Genomic DNA, 24911 nt, shown 5'->3' with positions numbered 1-24911 from the left:
AGGGATATCCTCACGTGCAAAGGAAAAGGTAGATCACAGTGTAGATCATAAGGATAATTTACCACAGTAATAAAGAAAACCTTGGCGGGGGGGGGGGGGGGGGGGAGGGGGGGAGAAGTTAAAATACTATAGTGCTTTAATTGTGGTACACTGGGCCACACAAAATCACAGTGTTGGCGGGTTAGGAGAAAACCAGATGTAGGATAACTAGACAAACCTGGAAGTTTCGTTAGACTCGTAACAAAAAGCATAAGGGAAGGTAGGCAACTCCCTCAGAGTGTACAAGATGATAAGTAGACGTGCCAAATCTGCATTAAAAAACTTGCATGAAAGGGTAAAGTTTATTCACATATGCCAGGAATAATTGGTAAGGAGGTTCTAATTTCAATTGACACATGATATTTTCAGTCTGTAATGCTGAGGGGTGAGGCTTTATGCACTCCTGAGAGACTATTGCCAGAAAATGTGCTGGTAACAGGAATTCATAGTGGGGGGGAAAGTGCTCAGTTATGTAAAGTGAGATTAGAGAGTCCAGAAAAGAGTGGAAAATGAGTGGTAGGAGTACTTGATGCCTAACCCTCAGCTCCAGGGATAAGATTTGTCCTTGCAAATAATATAGCTGATTCACTGGTAGGGCGTGCTGCCTACTCTCGTTGAAAAACCAGGGGAGATGCAGGCAACTGAAGACCTGGAGAATGTTTATCCAGCAATTTCCCCTGATTGCGTGACCAGAAGATCACAGATGCACAGGTTTAAGCAGGATAAAGGCACAGATAAGGAAGCTGACGTCGAATTATCCGAAAGTTTCTTTTTGATTCGATAAGTGGAACAGAGAAGGAGCAAGTTGGAAAACATGAATGTATTTTTAGCTCTGCTAAGCTGATTGAATCACAGAAGAAAAATGAGGAGTTACAAAAGTGATATCAAAAATATTTAGCAAGAAAGAGAATGAATGTATTCCTGTGTGTTATTACTTAACAAATGATGTCTTAATGCGGATATGGAGATCAGCACACATTGAAGCAGATCAGGCGTGGACAGAAATTCATCAAATTGTTTTGCCTGTTGGGTATAGAAAGGAGGTGCTGCGAGTGGCACATGAGCTACCACTTGGAGATCATTTCGGGGTGAGGACATTACAGGCTGAAATACAAAGATATTCTCACTGGCCTAGACTACACAAAGATGTAGTTGAATATTGCCAGACATCTCAAACATATCACACAGGCAGTTATAAAACCTGCAACTTTAATACCTATTCCAGCATTTGAGAAACCTTTCACAAGAGTGTTGATGCATTGTGTAGGTCGCCTATCTGAAACAGAAAGTGGGAATAAGTATTTATTAACAATAATGGATGTGTCTACTAGATTTCCCGAGGCAGACGCATTATGCAGCATCACAGCTAAAAGAGTTGTAGAGAAAAAAAATACTTATTTTTGACGAGGTACGGACTACCAATAGAGATCCAGACAGATCAAACCTCACATCCGAACTATTCAAGCTGGTGATGGATAACTTTGGAAAAAAGCAATTCAAATCTACTACGTATTATTCGGAATCATAATGAGCATGAGCGAGATGGCATCAAACAGTGAAGACTATGTTGATGGTTTATGGTCAGGATATCCAGTTGCAATAAGGAAATTCCTTTTGAACTATTTGTGATCAGAGACGCACGGAATGAAGAGACCAAATTCAGACTATTTGAATTAATTTGTCGGCATGAAGTAAAAGGACAATAACCATTGGTTAAGGAGAAATTAGTAAGTCATAATTCAGAGACCACACATTTGGACGATGTGTCAAATTTTAGGGAACGATTAAATAGCGCTGGAGAGTTGGCTAGACAGCATTTAAAAGTATCGCAGAGTACAATGAAACAGGAAGTGGTTCAGAAATCACAAATTCGAATTTTGTAATTGGGAATAAGTTATTGGTGTTACTTCCAGTAACAGTTGAGCCTTTAGAAGCAAGTTTTAGTATACTTTATCAAATTGGGAAGAAATTGAATGAGGTGAACTACTTGGTACGGACTCCAGACAGGATGAAATCTCACGGAGTGTGTCATGTGAATATGCTCAACAGGTATTTTAATAGGGAGAGAAAGCAAGAGGAGAAGGTATTAATGCTTACAGAACAGAAGGAAGAAACAAGTTCAGAGGATTCTGAATTGGACTTTCCTATATCAAATTGAATAAGAGAAAGTTGTCAAAAATTGGGAAAAGTTACTGAGTTACCTTCCACAAGAAAACCATAGTGACCTGAAAGAGTTATTATGATATCGTGGAGAGATATGCGGAAATAAACTGGGAAGTACGAACATAATTGTGCATGATGTAGACACAGGAGATGCTGTTCTGATTAAATAAAATCCTTAAAGGCATTTCCCTTCTAAGGATGGCACAGATTCAGAAGGAGATAGTGCACACGCTCCAAGATGGCATAATCGAAGTGAGTTACAGTGATTGGAGCTCATGTATAGCCATGGTGCCAAAGCCAGATGTTACCCAGTGGACATGTGTGGACTATCACAAAGTCAACATCATTATAAAGACTGATGCATATCCAATTCCATGTTTGAAGATCTGTGTTGGAAAGATGGGAGAAGCTAATTACATTTCTAAGTTGCATTTGCTCAGAGGCTACTGGCAAGGATCTCTGTCAGAGAGAGCAAAAGCAATTTCGGCTTTCAAAACGCCAATTGGACTATATCCGCTCAAAGTTGTCGCAGTTGGTATGTAAAACGATCCAGTCACACTTCAGAGACTGATAATAAGGTGATTGCCGGATTACCCAACTATGTGGTGTACGTTGATGACCTGGTAGTTTTTAGTCACTCATGAAAGGAACATTTACAGCATTTATCGGACTTGTTTGATTGACTTCAAACTTAGCTAAACTTAGCGAAAAGTGATTTTGAGAAAGCCTAAGTCACGTTCCTGGGTCACGTTACTGGACATGGACCAATGGCCCCATGAGATACAAAAACTAAAGTAGTTGGGGAATGTTCCACACCGTCGACAAAAAGAAATATGTAATACAACGGTTCCTAGAATTGACTGGACTTTACTGAAAGTTTGTGCCAAATTTTAAGCAGTGTGGTTGCTCCACTCGCCGAATTGTCAAGGACAAGAACTCTCAGTGGACAGAGGACTGTCAAGAAGCATTTTACAGCCTAAAAACTGTGTTAACACTGCCCCCAGTACTAACTACACTAGATTATACGAAGACTTTCAAGGTGGCTATCAATGCCAGTGATGTGGATGTCTGTCCGGTGTTCCTGCAGGAGGATGATGAGGGAATAGAAAGACCCATCGGGTATATTTCTGGGAGTCGAACGTTCATGAACAGAAATATTCAATGGTGGAGAAAAAGACTTTAAACTTGGTGCTGGCATTACACCATAACTGTGTATATATTACCAGCAATACATCTGAGACAATCGTATAAACTGATCACAACACATTGACATGAGTGGAAAAAATTTAAAGACAAAAATGCCAGACTGTTTAGATGGAGCTTGTTGTTGCAGCCATTCGATCTGACAATTGTGCATGTGGCAGGTCGCGAAAACGTGAAAGCTGATGAGTTATTCAGACTTGAATGAGATACGGAGCTGTTTGGTGGTGGGAATACCGCGGCCTGAATTTGCATGGGTTTGTGTATGTTTGAATGTTTACAATTAATATAGTGTATCTGTCAGTTTTGAGACTACTAACTGGGTTTGAAGGGTTAAAAACCCAGCCACCAAAAAGCATTGATGGTTCTCTTTTTAAGGGGGGTGGGGGAGAGAAATGTCACAAAGCAAGTCCCTTATTTGTCTAAAAGCTGTTCCTTGGCTCAAGGAGACTCTGCCCTTGGTTTTTTTCAGTGGCATAATAAAACGGTGCCAAGCTCCGATCACTCTGCTTTGGTTCAGAGATGAAAAGTATTTTCAGAGGCTTTTTGTTTATATGGAAACAGGTGAGATTTCAGGCCAAAGTGGTCATGCTTTATAAGTGACCAGTGTAGTTAACGGAGAGTGGTGAGCTATTTTAGCTGAACTCGCTGAGCTGAGCAGTTTTCAGTTGAGTCTTGAACTGGGAAGTTCAACTGGGAGCTGTGTGGAAACTCTCTCTCTTTTCTGACCTTCAACTTCAACCTGGAAGTTTGTGTTTCATTTCTACTGGTTTTTATTGGGAGTTTGCTTATTGGGACAGTTGTGTATATTCGGAATAGCATAATTAAGTCTAGCTGAATAGGTTGAATTCTGACGTGATTCTTTATTCTGTTCTTTGTGTTTCATTGTATAATTTTATGAATAAAGTTTTTGTCTATTTTAAAATCTACTAGTCACCCCAACTAAATTATTCTGGTTAATTTTCATTGTACACTTACCGAAACAAATTGCAAAGGTATTCTCTGGGCTGCCTGCTTAAAAGTGTTTTGAGTAGTCTAGCCTAGTTCATAACATCTCGGAGATGGAAGATGCCTCCTTTGGAATTGGCACAACCCAATCACGTTCCCTCCTAATGATCAGCAAACCATGTTAACATAGCACGTGCGTACCATGAGCAATGGAGCCAGGAGGAACAACATGGAGCAGTCTGTCTGTGCAGTCTATGGCTCATTGATTTGTCGTGTTGCAGCAACAATGACACCCTCCTATTTCAGTCTAACAGTTTGGAGGGGCTGAATGGCCTCTTTTGTTCATGTGTCAGTGTCTCGAGGGACTGAATATCTTCCTCCTGACCCAAGGGCAGAGGTTCAAGGACTTCAGTTGGCAACCCATGGTTTCTGCCTACCAGCACATTGTGCTGACTAGACTCTATCTTCCTGAGTTATAGGAGACAAACAGGAGGCTGGAAGAACACAGCAAGGCAGGCAGCATCATGAGCTGGGAAAGTTAACATTTCAGGTATAAATGTCCTTCAGAACTGGGTTGGGTGTAGGGGAATTGCATATAAAGAGGGAAGGTAGTGGTTGGGGTGGGGAGATCAGGGGGAAGGTGAGTTACGGCTATGTGGACACAAGTGGTTGGTGCAACCTGGTTTGGCAATGGGAGGGATGAATCCGGTTGGGAGCTGAAAGGTAGGGTTGTTAGGTGGAATGGAAGACTTCCCATTCACTTACTATTTCAATTCTCTTTCCCAATCCCTTTCCGACATAGTCATCCTTGGCCTCCTCCATTGCCACAATGAACCAAACCATAATTTGGAGGAACAAGATCTCATCTGTCACCTGTGCAGCCTACACCCCAGGGACTCAACATTGAATTCTCCAATTTCTAATAACCTCCCTTCCCGTCCCCCGACTCCGTTCCCAAGCCCTCCACTCCCTTCCATTCCTCTGACCAACCTTTTGTCCAGCTACCAACTGGATTCAACCCTCCCATCAACAACTCGCTGATAACTTTATCTGTGTCCACTTCTCCACACCTCGCCATTCTGGCTCCTCCTCCCTCAACCCCACTTTATCTATAGCCCCCATTACTCCCATCCACAGACCTGACGAAGGGTTGTATTCAAGGGTTCACTTCTCAAAGTCTTGTTGCTGCCTTTCTTATTCTCTTCTTTCAGCTTCCTGCGTGTCTATTTTGGATTCTAACACGTGCTTTTATTTTAAATTGTCTTCTTGTGTAATAGACAGGAGTGAGTGAAAGCATTGGGCATCTTGTTATCCAATAGATCTGGTGGGCTGAATGGTTTTCTTATATTACTGGGAAACCAGCTAGAGATGCTGAAGGGGTTCCTCTTTCTTTGAACCATGGAAATGTTTAGTGGCCATCAGTGCTTTTGATTAATATTACCTATACATTAACAGCACAAGCTTGAATGTTGTCCAGATTTGATACTTTAGTACCTTAGGAGGTGACCATTGTTCTGAACGTTGTATAATCTTCAACGAACATCCCCACCCCGATCGGATGATAGAGGGAAAGGCATTGATGAAGCTTCTGAAGATGTTTGTGCCAAAAAAGCTCCCCAGAGGATTGCCCACATAGATATCCAGGGACTGGAAAGATTGAAGTCCACCAGCCCATTGTGCTCTGAATGATTCAAGTGGGGAGTTAACAACTGATTCCCATCAAGTTCAATTTTGTTCAGTCTCCTTCACATCTTGCTCAATCAAATACTGCCGTGATATCAGGGCCAGTCTCTTTACACTGTGTTCATATCTTCTATCCATGTCAATAGGCCAAGGTATATGTGTGGGGAGTGTTTCCTTCTCTCAGGGTGTAGTGATGGTCGGGACCACATAGTTAGGGGAGGCTACATCACTGAAACATTTGGGGGGAGCGAATGGATTTCAATGGGTTTTGACCAGTCAGAGAGTCGAGAGCTACAAAGAATTGGGCATGAAAGTGAAATTGCGGCCGAGTGCTGATCAGCCCTGACTTACTGAATGGAGAGGCAGGTCTGAGGGGCAATGTAACCTGGTTTTATTCCAGTATACCCCTTAGTCCAGTCACTTTGTGGCCTCTTCCATTTCCTGCATTACTGACTTCAAGTCGCTGAATAGATTGATCCTGTTGCTGTGATATTGGTGCTGCATGATCTGGTTAAAGTTTTATAGGCTTGAGGGGCTTATTGGTCTCCTCCTGTAATTGTACATCAGGCTCCAGGGGAGAAAAGCCTCATTCTGTTCTGCTGTAACTGAAATCCATATCGACTAAATCTACTGCCCATGGAGAAAGTGAGCACGGCAGATGCTGGAGATCAGTGTCGAAAAGTGTGGCACTGGATAAACACGGCAGGTCAGGCAGCATTAGAGGAACAGGCGAATCGATGTTTTGGACTTTCCTGATGAAGGGCTTACGTCCGAAACATAGATTCTCCTGCCCCTCGAATACTGCCTGACCTGCTGTGCTTATCCAACACCACATGTTTTGAAGTCTACTATCCCACCCAAGTCAATCTTCATGTTTACATCATCCAATTACATTAAGAGAATTGTCAGGCACACACTTCCTCGCACAAAGCCACACTTACGATTCCTAATCAAAGCCTGTCTTTCTAAATGCATGTAAATCGTATCCATCAGAACTTTCTCAAGTAACTTATCTACCACGGATGTTCAACCTACTGGTCTATAGTTCTAAGGCTTTTTTTGTTCAGTTCTTCTTGAATAAAGGCACAACATTTGCTATCCTTCAGTCTTCCAGGACATTACCTGTGGTTATTGATGATAAACATTATAAGCCAGGGTCCCCGCAAATTCTTCTGGAGCCCCTTGAGGTGTTCTTGGATATATCGGGTAAGGAGCGTGAGATTTATCCACTTTCAAACATTCTAGTACATCCAAAATCTCCTCTACTATGATATAGATTGGCTCCAAGATATCACCACTAACTTCCTCAAGTTCTCAAGTCAACATGTCTTTCTCCACGGTAAACATAGAGTAGAAATATTCGTTGAGGACTTCACCCATCTCTTATAGTTCCACACATACTTGTCCACATTGGTCTTCGATGGATCCTAATTTCTGTCCAGTTATTGATTTTTCTTTTAATATATGTAAATTACCTTTTTTGGATTCATCCTAATCTTCTCAGCCAAGGTTCTATCTTGCTCCCTTTTCACCCTACTGATTTCCTTCTTCAGTGAAATCCTGTATCTCTTATATACCTCCAGGAATTCCCTTGATCCCAGCTGCCTGGAGCTGAGCCACACCCAAGTTCGAACAGGAACCTGTGGACCAGTTTTATCCCTCTCCATAACTATTGGAAAACTAATAGAACTGTGGTTACTGGTCCCAAAGTGCTCCCCCACTGTTAACTCAGTCACCCGCCCTGCCCTATTTGCCCCTTCCCGAGTAGGACCCTCTGTATACTGCTTGAGGAAACTTTCCTGACGCTTTTATCAGATTCTGTCTCATCAAATCCCTTAACGCTCTGGCCGTTCCAGTCTGTATTAGAAAAAAATAAAATCCCCTATTATGATAACTCTATTACTCCTGCAGGTCTCCCCTCTCTTCCTGCATATTTGTTAATCTCATTCCTGTTGACCATTTGGGGCCTATAGTATGTCCCCAATTACCTCACCAACACCTTCCTATTTCTTAACCCCACCCACAAAGCCTCACTGGGTGATCCATCAGTTATTCTATCTCTGATTACTGCGATGGCACTCACCGTAATCAGAAATGCAACACCCCTCCCCTCCTTCCACCTTCTCTGTCTAAAGCACCGGTACCTTGGCACATTAAGCTGTCAATCAAATCCATCACTTAGCCATGTTTGTGTAATGGTTATAATATACCAGTCCCACCTACCTATCCACGCCCTGAGTTCATTGGCCTTACCTGTAGGCCTTCTTGCATTAAGATAGATGCAATTTAGTCCAAAAGACATTTATCTCTGTCGTTTTCCAGCCTAATCTTACTATTTCTGATTATTGTATCTCCTTTCAGCCTCGCACTTACCTCCCTGCTCTTGAGGATACTACCCCTTGCCAATTTAGTTTAAACCCACCCTCGTATCACTAGCAATTCTGGCGGCCTAGATACTGGTGTTCCCTGCAGTGCATGTCTCGGACGGTAATCTCCCTCTCAGGAGGTTACCACTGTCATGGTTTTCTTTTTAAATGTTTCTCCTAACTCTCTGTAATCACGCTGCAGGACCTTGTCACTATTTCTACGGATATTATTTGTGCCAACGTGCATAATGATTTCTGGCTGCACACCTACAACCTTGAGAATGTTCTGCAGCCACTTGGAGACATCCTGGGCCCCAGCACACGGGAGGTAATGCACCACGTTGGATTCCCGTTTGTGGCCACAGAAACTCCGATCTGTCCCTCTAACAATCAACCCTCCTATCTTTAACGTCCTGTTTACCTTTACCCTTTCCCGCTGTGCCCCAGAGCACAGTTGTTGTACCAACCAACCTGGCTACTGCTGTTTTCCCCTGAACGGACATCGCCCCCAACAATCCAAAATGGTCTACTTTTTATCGAGGGGAATGGCCACTGGGGATTTCTGCACTCTCTGCCTACTCCCTTTGCCATTCCTGGTGGTCGCACAGCCACTCTCTACCTGGAATATGACAGGAAGCAAGGAACGCCTGTTGGATTAAATTGTGTTTATTTAAATACAACAGGACTGACAGGTAAAGCTAATGAACTGAGGGCGAAGAACGTTGGACTGGAATATTAGTTATTAAAGAAACGTAACTAGGGGCGTGTCTTGGGTGTGGTCACCACACTAAACCACTTATCTATGAAGTTCTCAGTATCTCGAATGACCCTGAATGCATCCTAAATTAGATTACCTACAGTGTGTAAACAGGCTCTTCGGCCCAACAAGTCCACATCGACGAGCAGCCCACCCAGACCCACTCCCCTACACTACGGGCAATTTAGCATGACCAATGCACCTAACCTGCACATCTTTGAATTGTGGGAGGAAACCGCATCACCCAGAGGAATCCCATGCAGACACGGGCAGAATGTGCAAACTCCACACAGACAGTTGCCCGAGCAAGGATTTGAACCCTGGTTCCTGGTGCTATGAGGCAGCAGTAGTAACCACTGAGCCACCATGCCGCCCAGCTCCAGGTCCCGAACACGGTCTCCCAGGAGCTGAACCTGGGTGCACAGTCCACACGTGTAGTCATCAGGGGCGGTGGAAATCTCCGTGATTTCCCACATCCCACACGAGGAACGTGAGACTGCCATCTCGACTGCTGTAACAATAAAGTTAAAAGGACTTTATTTCGGTTTCCCTGTACATTTTGCTGAACTGGAGCTGTCCGAAGCCTCTCGTGTCAAAGCCTTACTGCTTACTCTGCTACAACGGCATATCTCTCTACCTCTCCACATACAGTTTTGGTCAGCAAAGAAAGGAGACACGACAGTAATGCAGTGTTGAGGCCTTCAGCACTCCTTGACACCTGGCCACTGACTACCAGGTCCGCAGTGCAGGTCTCTTCTTGTCCTTGGAGGGTGTCTTGCTGAGGTCTTCCTGCTGGTAGTGGTGACTGTGTCAATGCAAATCCTCACCCCGACAAGCAATCCGTGCTGTCGCAGTCCTCTCGTACTTTCTGTCTAATGGTTATCGCGTTTATGGATTCCTTTAATCCTTCGATTGCATTCCAAACTGCGTCTCACTTTATAGCGAGAGGGGTGATGTTCTTTGGAATACAGGGCTATTGGAAAAGAATGCCATTAGACGTAGGGGCAACAGTTTGTCTATCCTTTTCACTGAGTCTGCTTTTCCTTGATTAGGTTATATTTGTTTTGTTAATCCCCTAGTCCACTTTCCTGCGATTTTCCGTAACACTATAAAAATCTGTCTGTCTCAGCCTTGAAGATATTTAATGATCCAGCCTCAACAGCCGTCCGAATTTTCTGCAATTGTTTCCCTCTCACTGATGTGAGACTTGGTGGTCTTTAATCTGGTGATTTGCCCACTCTATCTTGCATAAACTTCCAATTCTTCCTCAGCTCTTGTGTCAATTTGCTCAAGTATCAAACGGTCACTCTCCCTGAATCCAGAAATTGCTTCTCCAAACTCAAGATCGATTCATTGAATGTATTTAACATATTCTCTGTCTCTGTGGACAGGCTGTCCCTTAGTCACTAACACTCAAATTCTTTCCCAGGTTATCGTCTTCCCCTTAATAAACCGAAAAATATGGTGTTGGATTCTTGCTAATCTTACCCGCTAATGCTTTATCACCGCTCCTCCTGCTCTTCCGCTGACTTTTTAAGTTCAGCCCTCCACTTTCTATATTCTTTTAGGACCTTCATTGGCCTGCTCACTTGGAACTTGCTTTAAGTTTTTCTTTCCTTTTCCATCCTGTTCGGAATTTGTGTCGACATCTGAGGTTCTCTGGGCTTGTTTTCCTATATTTTAACTTCGGTGTAATATGCTAGGGCCGACACTGTCATCAATTCAATTTTAGTCAAATGATCCCCCAACCCCCGCCCCACCTTATTCTGCTACAGTTTCACCCAGAAGCAACTGCACTTTGCTCAGATCCTGTCATTTGTTTTCATAAAATCTGTCTACACAATCAAAAAAGCTTTAATGTTTCAAATATTTTTGAAGTCTTTTCCTCAGCAAAGTCAAAATGTATGATATCACGGTCACTTGTCCTATAATGCTCTCCCACTTCTGCCTGGAACAGCTGACTGGATTCGTTCCCTGCAGTGAGGCCCAGCGCTGAACTGCCCATTGTTATATCTGCTCTATGTTGATATAAGAAGCTCTCTGGAATAAATTTCAAAGCACCTGCCCCCTTCTTAAGAAATTATCACTGCCATAATGAATGTTTGTAATTGAAATGCGTGAATATAATGAACCTATTATTGTTTTGACACACCTCAATATCTTGGTTATATACCTGCTCCCGTACTTTCCTTTATCTGGGGATCTACAATATATCCCAAGCAGTGTTTCTGTCATGGTTTTGAGACTGAGCTTTAACCATCAAGCCTCATTAAAAGATCCTTTCAAGACATTGCCCCTTCTTACTCCAGTAACTGACTCCATAATTAATAAGGCAACACCACCTCCTCTTTTCCCCTCTTTCCTGTCCCGACTATAGTTCTGGTACCACAGAATGTTGAGTTGTCAGCCACGACCTCCCTCAAACACATCTCTATAATGGCAGAAATGTCACACTTCCACATGTCACATCGTTTCCTTATCATATCGATCTGTCTGATAATATTAGCAGCATTAAAGTAAAGCAGATCCAGCCTGGAATATATCACCTGCAATGCTCTGCACCGAGGAGTTCTTCAGTCATTTACTGCTCGTTATCAAGCTGTCCAATTCATGAACCAAAACTGTAAGTCTGGGACTGAATGAATATTTGTTGAATTGTAATTTCGTTTTTAGTAAAAGAGTTCATCAAATGCAGCTTTCCAGAACTGAACAGTCAGCTCGAAATACAACTGGTTTCTGCTGATTAATTGCCTGCTCAGTGTGCAGAGGGGACAGCCCTTAGTAATGGAGAACGTGAGGACTGCAGATCCTGGTGATCAGAGTCGAAAAGTGTGATGCTGGCAAAGAACAGCCATTCAGGCAGCATCTGAGTAACAGCAGAGTCAAAGTTTTGGCATCTGCCCTTCATGAGAAAGACATTTGTGCCTTTCCATGTTTTCCATTCCATGATACATAGGATATTGGGAACCATATTTACTCAGGAAGGCAGCACTGTACAGAGCCCTGAAATGGAAAGCAGGCAATCAGTTGGTTGGACAGGGGCTAAACAAGTTGAGGTGAAATACAGACTGATTGAAATACAAACATAAGGATAGATAAATCCCTCGGCCAGACGGGAAACACACTAGGTTACTAAAGGAAGAGAGGAAAGAGATTTATGTGCTTTTGTCTTTGGTCTTTGCGTCTTCACGCTCCATTGGAGTAGCGTCGGTTGATTGGAGGATGGCAAATGTTACTCCCATGTTCAGGAAAGGGAACAGGGATGGTCCTGAGAATGATAGACCAGTCAGTCTTACATCAGTATTGGGCAATGTATTGGAGAGGATTCTGAAAAATCATAGCTGATTAGAAATAGTCAGCATGGCTTTGTGAGGTGCAGGTCATACCTCACAAATCATATTGGATTCTTTGAGGATGGGATTAAACACAATGAAGAAGATAGAGCAGCGAATGCGGAGTTCATGGATTTTAACAAGGTGTTTGATAAGCTTCCCCGAGGTAGTTTCATTCAGAAAGTAAGGAGGCATGGCATACAGGGTGACCAATCTGTCTGGATACAGAATTGGCTGGCCCATAGAAGACAGAGGGTGGTGGTAAATGGGTAGTATTCAGTGTGGAACTAGGTGACCAGTGGTGTTCCTTAAGGATCGGTTCTGGGACCTCTGCTGTTTGTGAATTTGATAAATGACTTGGATGACGAAGTGGAAGGGTAGGGTTCGTAAGTTTGATGTTGGAACACAGATTGGTAGAATTATGGATAGTGTAAAGGGCTGTTGTAGTTTGCAGCAAGACATTGACAGGATGCAGGACTAGGCTGCTAAGTGGCAGATGGTGTTTAACATGGAAAAGTGGGATGCGATTAATTTTGGAAGGTCAAATTTGAATGCAGAATAGAGGGTTAGAGGCAGGATTCTTTCATTGTGGAGGAACGGGGGATCATATGGGCCATGACACAGCTCCCACAAAGTTTCTACCCAGGTTTATAAGGTTGTTAAGAAAGTGTTTGATGTGTTCATTCGCCGAGGGATTGAGTTTAAGAGCTGGAATGTTATGCTCCGGCTCTATAGAGCCCTGGTGAGACCCACACTTAGAATATTGTGATCAGTTCTGGATGCCTCGTTATAGGAAAGATGTGGAAGCTTTGATGACCATGCTGAGGAAATTTATCAAGATGCGCCTGGACTGGAGGGCATGTCCTGCAAAGAAAATTTGAGGGAGCTAGGGCAAATTCCTCATTGTAACGAAGAATTATGGAACGTGACTTGACAGCGGTGTACAAGATGATGAGAGGCACAGATAGAGTGGATAGCCAGAGACTTTCTCCCAGGGTGGAAATGGCTACCTCGAGGGGTTATGATTTTAAGGTAATTGGAGGAAGGTTTAGGGGAGATGTCAGAGGTAGGTTCTTTACACAGAAAGTGGTAGGTGTGTGCAATGAACAGCCAACAGTTGTAGTATAATCAGCTATATTAGGGATATTTAATTGGATAGGCATATGAATGACAGTATAATGAAAGGTATGTAGGTTAGTCTGATGTTAGAGTAGGATAAAAGGTCGACAGAACGTCAAGAGCTGAAGGGCCTGTACAGTGTGCACTGTTCTATGTTTCCAGTTTCACCCAGCTTGTGGATTCTCATCAATTGTTGAATATCCGAGGGAGTGATGTGTGTGAGAGATCAGGAAGCATCGGAGGAGTGTAAGGCCAAGACCTCCAATCAAGGTGTGCATTGTTACAGTCACCTGAAAGCCAGGATAGTATGTATGGTTACTTAGACCAGACAGAATCCGCCAAGTTCAGTTAAAAATGTGATTTTGGTATTGCCGTTTACTGCTGGTTACTTCACATAAATTCCACTGTGTGACCCAGAGTGTGACCCACTCTGACCATTCATAGTAATGTACAATTTTATTTTGATACTGGAGAATGTGAACGTGACATTTATTGGAGATGGCTTTAGAGGTTTCTTTGTGAGACATAAGGTACTGCAATAGATTGTCAATTTGTTAACGTCTTCACCCATGTCTGGTCTGTGTTGCAGATGTATGGAGTCTGGGAGACAGTTCAGGTTGCATCATCATAGGTAATTTGTATGGAGTGATTCTGACTCTCCATGTCAACACGTCTGCTCTCTTGGCCAGGCTCTGACTGAAGATGAATTTTAAAACTTGGTTGCTGGTCAGCCATTAGTATTTAATCTGGACAATATTTGTACCTACTCTGAGACCAGTGATAGTCTGTTGGCGGGTTGTCCCCCTGCCCAAGAGAGATTCCAAATTATTTATTTTGAAGTAAAGTTTGACTGACTGCCCCAAACTAGGTTAGAAGCCCAATGCACAGATTTTGGAACAGGCCACTGAGTCTCTCTGTCTCACAGGCAGCTGTGAGGTCCAATAACACTGTAAATGATTTCAGATAAATTGGAAGCAATTTCTAGCGTAGCTCAGTGCAAGGTGTTGAGTTTACTGACCTGAACAATAGTCGGATGTTTGCTATATTTCATGAATTGGACGACAATAAGATGTGAACGATAATCATTCAACTGAACTATAATCTCTTAAGTCAATTATGTTGATTCTATATTTATGGAACTAAAGTATAAACTCCTGTTAAGATTTTCTAACACAGAACTAAAGCATGTACATTTTATTTTATCGAAGAAAGAATATAACTCTTGTGGTTATTAGAATTAGATATTCAATGTCAGGATTCAAAGCAATGTTTTGCCACACCAATATTTTTAAAGTGGGCGGCTTCTGAATGATTAGATATTCAGAGTGAACAAACGATTGAACATACAAATAGAATTAGCGTTCTTATACATTTATATATAATCAATCAGTTTAATTTCTCACTGAAATGTACGATCTTCAGCTATTTGCCAGCAATTTTAAAATGGTAATAATGCAACATGGACTGTGAATATTAAACTAAATAAATTATTTGTGTTACTAAATTTTAGTAAACCATAATTTGAAAACTTCAAATTTTTAAAATGAATGATATTTAATATGAAATGTGAAGAGTGAAAAAAAAACAACGAACATAATATCGTGCCATTGAAAAGTCAGAGCTTTCCAAAGGGTTTTGTGCCAAAGCAATGGTATATTTATTTTAGTAACTGGAATACAACACGTAAAGTATTCATGTTCTGAGTAATAATTAGACTTCATAATGAAGCTGACCTTGCAATACTTGCATTTTAAATGTTTATGATGCACAAAATAATCAGATATTTGCGAGCACTTACACTTTAAAATAATTGGATACTGACTTTTATTCACAGCTGACACTTGATAGTGTACAAAACTTTAAAGTACAGGAGGAAGCCATTGGCATTATGTACAAACCAGCTCCAAAAATGTCTCCCATGCACCTACCATTTGCCACCCCTCTCTCTGTGGCCCGTTAAATTCATAATTTCCAAATATATATCCAGTTCTCTTTTGAATCTTCATTCACATCTTTCCCAGCCAGTCAATTCCAATTCGTAACAACTTTCTAAATAAAGACACTTTTCTTTATTTCACTCCTCGCTCTTTTGCTGACAACCTTGAAATTAGAATTTTTTGACACTATAATGCCAACTAATAGAGTATTATTTTTTACTCTGACAGTTTATTCATACTTTTGATCATCGCAATAAACTCATATCTTTGTCTGTTCTGCTCCAGGAACTATAAGCCTTGCAAGAACTGTAACAAACAATACAACGGAAAAAAAAAGCAGAAAACTAGTCACCAGGATATGTGAATATCAACTAGCCACAAAGTACATGACCCCAACTCAAATTTCTTGCGGACTGATGAGGAAGTACGCCACTTTGACTAGGTCTGCATATCCATCCTCGGACAGGCCACACAGAGACAAGCACAAGAATTCCTAGAAACATGGCTTTCCGGAACTCCATCAACAAACACATCAATTTTGACTCCATGTACCACTCTCTGAGAAAAAGGGCCGGAAATGACATCATCGATGCAGGAAATTACATTACCAACGTAAGGAAACTGAAACACCTAAATAGAAAGTGAGAGATAATACCAGTACTTCATAAAGGATCACTTACTGAGATAGTCAATTGAACAAACCAGGAACAGCCATTATCTATTGCTTCAGAATATATCAGTGTTCATGGCTGCCACCACATAGAATCATTGAATGAAAATGCGAGCCTGCACAACCAATTGCATACCCAAAGGCTTTTTTGAACGTATGAGAGATTATCTGCTCAATCACCCGCCGAGGGAATGCACTCCAGCCACATGTCACCAGGAGCAGAACGGTGGCTCATTGGTTAGAACTCCTGCCTTAGAGCACGGGAACCCAGGATTAATTCCAGCCTTGGGTAACTGCCTGTATGGATTTTGCACATTCTCCACGTGCCTGCGTGGTTTCCTCTAGGTACTCCGGTTTCCTCCCATAATCCAAAGATGTGCAGGTTAGGTGAATTGACCATGCGTAATTGCTCATCATGTTCACGGATGTGCAGTGTAGTTGCATTAGTCAGGGGTAAATATAGGAGGAACGTGTTTATGTGGGTTATTCTTTGGAGGGTCAGTTTGGATTTGTTGGGCAGAAGAGCCTGTTTCCACACTGTAGGAATTTTATATTCTATGTCTGTGCCACCCTCTCAGTTCAAAACAGATTCAGAAATCCTCTCTCAATCCCCTGCCTTTCACTTTACTCATGTATTCCTTTGTTTTTGTCCCTTGGAGTAAGGGTAACAGCTGCTGACTGTTCATCCTCTCCATTCCCCTTATGCTTTTGTACACCTGTACCAGGTTTTCTCCTCAACCTTCCCTGTTGCAATGAAAAAAGGAGCAAATGTCGCCATCGTACTTCACAGTTTGAGTACTCAGTTGTCTTATTAATTCAGATGTGCATCATCTCACATTTATCAGTGTTAAACTGTGTAACGGCTATTAATCTGGGGATATAGAAATCATCTGTTTATATCGTCCTGAGGCTAACCCTTTCCTCCTCACTGTGAACCACCCAGTTAATCTTTGTGTCATCCCCAACATGAGTTATCATTCCACTGCCATCCCTCTTCCACATTCACACTATCATCATTTATGAACGTCACAAACAAACCTTGATTTCCTTCCTGTTATTCACAAAGGAGGAATTAAGAATTCCAGTCCCTTGCTATTCTTATTTTGGGGAATTTACAAAGTGATGTAGTTAACACCTATTCTGTGGGAGCTGCAAATAGCATTTTCGACACAGAGTTGAATTAATCTTTTACACTCTCCCCTCAGCATATCTTATTCATAAAGCGTGTACCTAATTTAGGATGAACTCGGGTTTGGCACCATGCACTAGAACATTAGCCTTTTGTGTGGCACTGTTCTTCGTAACAATTGTCAGAACTGAAGACATTTTTCATCTGCAGGATGGACACAGACTCATTGCTTGAATCAGTGAAATTGATGAGGATAAATACTCAATTAAATTCTATGTTATAGACAAACTGCAGGAGATCAAATCATATTCTCATGTCTACCTTGAATTGGAAGCAAATACATACTGTTAAAAAATTCAAAAATGTTGAGACACCATACCAAGGGAAAAAAAAATGTCACTGCATTTGATGGAGTTACAGAAATACAGAGTGAATGTGCAATCTGAACAAGAATCAAGTCATAGAAAATGAAGTATATCAAATTTTAATTTTCAGTGGAACTAGTTCCCAATTTTCCTGAACAGAGATATTTTTGATCCAACCTCACTTTTGAAAAATCAAGTTTTTCCCAGTCAATAAAACTTCATTAACCATTCTTCCTCCACCTTCCTACTCTTTTTTACACTCCTACTTCCCTTGCATTACCCCTTCTGCTGTTACATCCTCTTCCACTGATGATAGGTCTTCGCATCTTTCTTCTCCCACTCCCACTGTAAGTTACAACAGTTCCCTAGTTACTCCCACTTCCACTGGCCATTCCTTTCCCTTTTTGCTTTCCAACTGGGCAGATGGGAATTGCTGGCTTCTGTGCTGCTATTGGTCATCAGTGAATGATGAGATTGAGATGATCAATGTCCAATAGGAACAGACAACAGTGTGTGTCTGTCACTGTCCAATGCACCGTGAAGAGGGTTTTTTCCCATACAGAGTGGAACAATTTTTCTGTCTGTGTCTCAACGCTTAACCAAACAGCCTCATCACAAATAGGACAAACCTCTCCTCAGAATCAGACGTCAATACATCAGTTTTTCCTTAAACGTTGTGACGACAGTGACCAAATTGTTCTAATAAGCCATGTACTATCATTTTGCTCTTTACCATTTTACCTGATTTTCCAATGACATAAGAGGTGAGATCAGAGTAACTTCCCTTGCATAAGAGTAATATTTGACTCATGTAGCATCATTAACCCTCAGCAAACTGTGGTTAACGGGAATCAGAGGATATTCTGTGCTGGTAATTTCATCAATGAACAATGACACCTTCCCTAGAGCTATTGGGAATGACAAATGAACTCTGCCTTTGCTAGTGCCTTCCAAAACGATGGATGGATTTGTCTTATTAATAACATCATTTGTTTTCGCAGTTTGGTCTAATGTCTCAGAAAAGTAAGACCTTGCTAATTGAGTGTCACCCCAATGAAATCAGAGCGTTACAATAAGATAACTATTCCAATTATTTTCAATCTGTTACTTTCTGAGGACTGATCGTGCGATGTCACTGCCACTGAGATCAACATTTTCTCTGTCCACCACCATTTTGGTCGCCATACTATAGGAAGGATGTGGAGGCACTGGAACGGGTGCAGAGGAGGTTTACCAGGATGTTGCCTGGTATGGTAGGAAGATCCTATGAGGAAAGGCTGAGGCACTTGGGGCTGTTTTCATTGGAGAAAAGAAGGTTTAGGGGTGACTTGATAGAGGTGTACAAGATGATTAGAGGGTTAGATAGGGTTGACAGTGAGAACCTTTTTCCACGTATGGAGTCAGCTATTATGAGGGGGCATAGCTTTAAATTAAGGGGGGGGTAGATATAGGACTGATGTTAGGGGTAGGTTCTTCACTCAGCGAGTCGTAAGTTCATGGAATGCCCTGCCAGTAGCAGTGGTGGACTCTCCCTCTTTATGGGTATTTAAGCGGGCATTGGATAGGTATATGGAGGATAGTGGGTTAGTGTAGGTTAGGTGGTTTTGATCGGCGCAACATCGAGGGCCGAAGGGCCTGTACTGCGCTGTATTCTTCTATGTTCTATGTTCTATCTCATCACATTGGCTCAAGGCTGCCCCATTACCCAATTCTACTTCATTGTCCAGCTCATTCGCTGTGCTCGCCAGCTATATGAAGACTACAATAACTTACAGATGCCTACGAGCCTCTAGAACCTGCCATCCCACCCACGCTTTTGCGCTCTGAGTCCATCCCCTCCCCCAAGGTCACCTCCTGTCGTGTATTCACCATCCCTCCTCACCTTCCACGCTCTAATGCTGACTGTTCTGTACTCAGCAAAGGTCTCAGCTTTATCCCTCTGTGTCCCCACTTTAAAGACTTTCAGGAACGACATAATGTTGAACTCTTCCACCGTCTACTCCTCAGTGTCCCAATCTTTGAACAAGAGTCCACTCACCACTCCACCGACCCTTCGCCCAGCTCCAAAACTCTCCCTCCACCTGGACCCATTTCTCTGGTTTTACTTTGATTCAATCTGTACTTTGAGAACTTTCAATGTGACACTGGTTGTTTTAATTTCTCTGCATCCCCCTCACCCTATCCCACCTATCACTCTCTGAACAGACTGTACGCTGTATGCTTCGGTCCAACCCTGACTGTGTTATTCAGCCTGTGCCAATAAGAGTGGTGCTGCTGTAGTCTGGTGGACTCATCTCTCCATTTCAGAGGCTGAGTGGCAGCTCTCAGATACCTCCACATATCACCTGCTGCTCCAAAACCCTGCCATGGCACATCAGGCCATCTTATTAACTAAATCTGACAACATTTCATATGGAGATTCCCACGCACTCGCCCCCATCTAACAGTCCCGAAGCTGATGGTCCTCTGATAGCAGAGCTTGCTTTTATGTCCTCCTGAAAATCCACAAACGAAACTGCCTGGGCAGACCCATTGCCTCAGCCTGCTCCTGCCACACAGAGGGGGTGCATGGATGCACACGTGGGCCCAAGTTATACCTGCTCCTTCATGGGTACGTAGACCATTCCTTGTTCCAGTTCTTTCCAGCCCCCACCCACAACTGTTTCTCGGACACGTAGATGATATCTTAGCTGTTGCACCTCTGTCTTGTCCAGAATTGGAAAAGTTTATCATTTCCAATTTGCACTCCTCCCTCACTTTCACCTGGTCTATCTCTGACTCCTCCCTTTCTTTCCTCGACACCTCTGCTTCTATTTCTGGGGATAGACGGGTCACTGATATCCACTATTAAACCACCGACTTCCACAGCTACCTGGAGTATGCGCCCTCACACCCTGTTTCCTGCAAAGACTCCATTCCATTCCCCCAGTTCCACCCTCTCAACCGCATTGCTTCTAATAATGTCAACTTCAAAAATGTTTCCTCTGAAATGTCCACCTTCCTCCTCAACCCTGCACTTTTGTCGACAGGGCCCTCAACCAGTTCTGACCCACCTCCTGCACTTCTACCCTCACCCTCTCTCCTTCCTCCTGCAACAGCGTTCATTGTTCCCCTTGTCCTTACCTACCATCCCACCAGCATTCACATGCATCAGATCATCAGTCGGCATTTCCCGACCTCCAGCGAGATGTCACCACCAGATGCATATTTGCTTCCTCTCCCTTTTCCGCCTTCAGAAGTGACCATTTCCTTCAGGACACCCTGGTCCGCTCGTTATTCACTGCCCACACCCCCCACCACCCCCCCCCCCCCCAACCCACCACAGATCCACTTCACTTTCCCCTGCCGGAGGTGTTACATTTTCCCATTTACCTCCTCCCTCCTCACTATCTAAGGGCCCAAACATACCTCCCAGGTGATGCACCATCCTACCAACATTTCCCACACTCCAATCTACTACATTCGCTGCTCACATTGTGGTCTTGTCTACATTGGGGAAACTAAAGGTAAACTGGGTGAACACTTCACAGTATATCCAAGCTGTAGCTATACAAAAGATCCTGAGTTTCCAGTTGCCTGCCAGTTTAATACCCCATCCTGTTTCCTGGCCAGTATCTCTGCGTCAGGCTTGCTGCAGTGTTCCAGGAGATTTCAACGCAAGCTGGAAGAACAACACTTCATTTTCTGCGGGCGGACCCTGCAGCCCTTCAGACTCAAAATAGCATTCAATAATTTTAGGGACTGAACTCCTCAATGCCCCCTACCCATACCACCAGGCCTAGTACTCACTTAGCCTTCCATTACTCACCCGCTATTGTTAGCTACTATTAGTCTCCATTAACAGCAATTCAGCGTCTTCTGTTTATAAATCAACATTTTCAGGGCGATCATCCATTCTGAGGAAGGGCCACTGAACTAGAAACTTTAATTCTGATCTCTCTGCACAGAGGCATCTAGACTCGAAGCCTCAGCTCTTTTCTCTCCTTACAGATGCTGCCAGACCTGCTGAGATATTCCCGCATTTTCTCTTCTGGTTACAAATTACTCGAGATTCAACTGAGCAGCAGCTTTGTTTGTGTTGTTCAGATCAGTCAATTTGTCACAGTTCAGAAAGAAAAAAATCGAAAGAGGGAAACTCAACAGGTTTGGCACTCTCCGAGCAGTGATATACCGAATTAACTTTTGATTCCAATATGACGTTTTCAGAACAGTGTCACATCATATTCGATATGTTAACTTTATTTCTCTCTGCAGATGCTTCCTCATCTGTTGCGCTTCTCCATCATTTTTTATTTGTATTTCATGTTTCCGTATCACTATATTTCATGTTTCTTGACAGGGCTGCATGCTGAATTTGATTATATATGGACAATGTAGTCCTTTCCTTTTCCTATTATCGTTGGTGTGTCTGTGACACCTGTGTTACGGCTGAAATCTGTTTCTTCTTTAAGATTCAAAGGAAAAAGAATATGTTTCTGATTATCCTGTACACCTCAGGAACGCCACTTTGTTTGAAAAGTCATTTCAGAGGCAGCTGAAATTTCATGAGATAACAGGAATACATTATTGATGGTGGAACACTCTGTGCCCTTTGTTGAACTAGCTTGTCTATCCCCTCTCCAAAGGCTTTGATTACATAACACAGAATCATTTACAGCAAAAGTAGGGGAAACGTTGCCCATTGTCTCTTCCACCTTGGAACGACTATATCTCTCCTTTTTGTCAAAAACAGCTTAGCGGGGAAGCTCAGCAGATCTGGCATACCTGTGAAGAGAAATCAAAGTTAATGTTTCAGGTCCAGTGATCCTACTCAATCTGTATTCCCAATGATTAAATGGTGTGTATATAAAATATAGTTCACATTTAAAATGATCCTGTTCAGTTCACTTTGTCATTCAGCATTGCACCTCCCAAATTTTGGCTATTTCCTTGTTGTGCATTACATTTAATTCTGTCTGGCAGAAAGAGTGATGATGACTAGGGAATATCATTTTACTCTCCATGCAGTCTGCACAGCCACTATCCCCATTCTGTCCTATCCCCAGCCAATGTCATGTTCATTCGAAGCTGACTCATTAATTCATAAGTCTTAATGAATAAGTTCATTCTAATCATCACTTTCGGTTTTGGACTGAAGCCAACATGCATAAAAAATACGGTTTTACAGCAAATAAAACTGCATTTAGAAGTTTGTCAATTTGTATAAATAAATTATTGAAGCATGCTTCCTGTCAATATTCAGGGTAAATGTGCCCAGTGACAGTGCGTTGGCTGGCGTTTGTTCCCGTTGAGGAGAGAACAGTGCAGTAACAACATCCTGGTTGTGTTTCTTTTGGGGGGTGGAGGGATTTGGGGAGACATATTTACAGCATGGTAAACAGACAACAGAGCAGAATCATCTCGCCTACAAAAAGGTAACATCCATCATTCTCCCTCACAACTGACTTCACTAGAGCAATTGGTGATGGGAGATTTGTCCAATAGCCAGCAATGCCAACATGTAGTCCAGTCCTGTCATATTGTGAACTGAATGTGCTGGATTGAAAGCTGGGACTGGTTGCTCAGTGACTATGATTAATGTCAGTCTCCATGCAATGTAACTGTGTCACTGGAGGGTTTCGCTCTCCTATTGGTGAAGGGTTTCATTCAATGCGCTATCCCACTGTAGGAGCAGAAGCATCAATTCCAACAATAGCAGAGATCAACAGCTGCCTAGACAGAGAGAGGACAGATCTGAATCTGAGAATAGCGGACTGGAACATTACAACAATGGAGAGGAGGTTTTTCTTGAGTCTTTTCAAGTTTTCCCCATGTTGGGAATTTCTACCATATCGGATATCAGCAGTGCTGATGATTATTTTGGGCGGGGTGGAGGGTGTGTTACTAACCCATTCTCGCTATGGTTGGTGTTCTCTACCTACCTCCATTCATTAATCCCATAAAAAATTTTGAACATCATTGCAATTTATGTTTTCTATATTTGTCAGAGAAAGAACCTATTGTCTTCAGTTTCAAGGGCGGTTCATTGCCCATGAATTGCAGACCATTCCCTCACAAATATCTGCGAACAAAACTGTGCAAAACCTCGAGATCCCTTTTTGCCCTGAACTGATTTATGTCTTCTGTTCTCTCTGTCCACTACCAGCTCCCAATATCCCCAATCTTCATCTCTGCGTCAGTGCTGTTGCTGAGCAATCCATTGCCTACACGTTGGTAAAATTCAGACTTAATGTTTCAAGGTCTCTACTGACCACTTTTTAAATTACAAATATTTCAATCATAAAATTGTTCTTGTCTTGGACGTTACTTCACGATTAACACAATATATGAATGCAGGAATGTCGCTGGATGACATTCAGGAGCAAAGCTTATTTTATGAAAGTTATTGTTTCAAGTGAATTGTTTCAATTCCAGAACAGCTGATGACAGAACCTCAATGAAACTGATAAGAATTGGAATAAAAGTGAATTTCACAAAAACAACCATAAAAGCAACATTTTGTCTGAAAACCTTCCTGTTTCACTGATCACCTTCGGTAAAGAAAACTAATGTTATTACCCGGTCTGGGTTAAGTGAGACTTTACACCCATGACAATGTGTTTTACTTTACATTGGCTTGTGGAATGGCCTCAGAGTCAGGTCAATTAGTGATGGTCACCAAATGCTGCCCTTGGCAGAGACGCCAACGTCCCACGAAATAACAAATTGAAGGTGAAATCAACTAAAGGAAGATGCTGAAAATCTGAAATTATACAAGGCAATGCAACGAAACGAATAGAAAGTGCTGGGGAACTTTACTGAACAGAAAGCAGCTGGAAAGGAGTGTCATTAATACCATTGACAGGGAAGTCTGCTTTGAAGGGACGGAGGAATCAATAGAGAAAGAGGGATATAGAAGAAAAAGAGCAAACAAAGAGAACGATGATTAGCTGGGCTGCAAATAAAATGTGTGATTCACCTCATTTATTTTTCGCCATTCCCATCTTCCTGAACATCATGCCCATGTACATACAAATATTCCCCGCTTTTCAAAAGTTCGCTTTTCACCACTTCCCTTTCTGAATGACCTACATTAGGTCCTTGTTTCGCTATCCAAAAGAAATCCGTAGAGGATTTTCATTTTTACGAAAAAAGGCGAAATTTTTTCCATATAAATTAGTGCTACTGCACTTTACACCATATCAGCTTACGAACGGTTTCTTT

Source organism: Chiloscyllium punctatum, chromosome 29 (genome assembly GCF_047496795.1).
Source record: "Chiloscyllium punctatum isolate Juve2018m chromosome 29, sChiPun1.3, whole genome shotgun sequence".
Taxonomy (NCBI): Eukaryota; Metazoa; Chordata; class Chondrichthyes; order Orectolobiformes; family Hemiscylliidae; genus Chiloscyllium; species Chiloscyllium punctatum.
The sequence above is the reverse complement of the archived record's forward strand: the minus strand, read 5'-3'. Positions refer to the sequence as shown.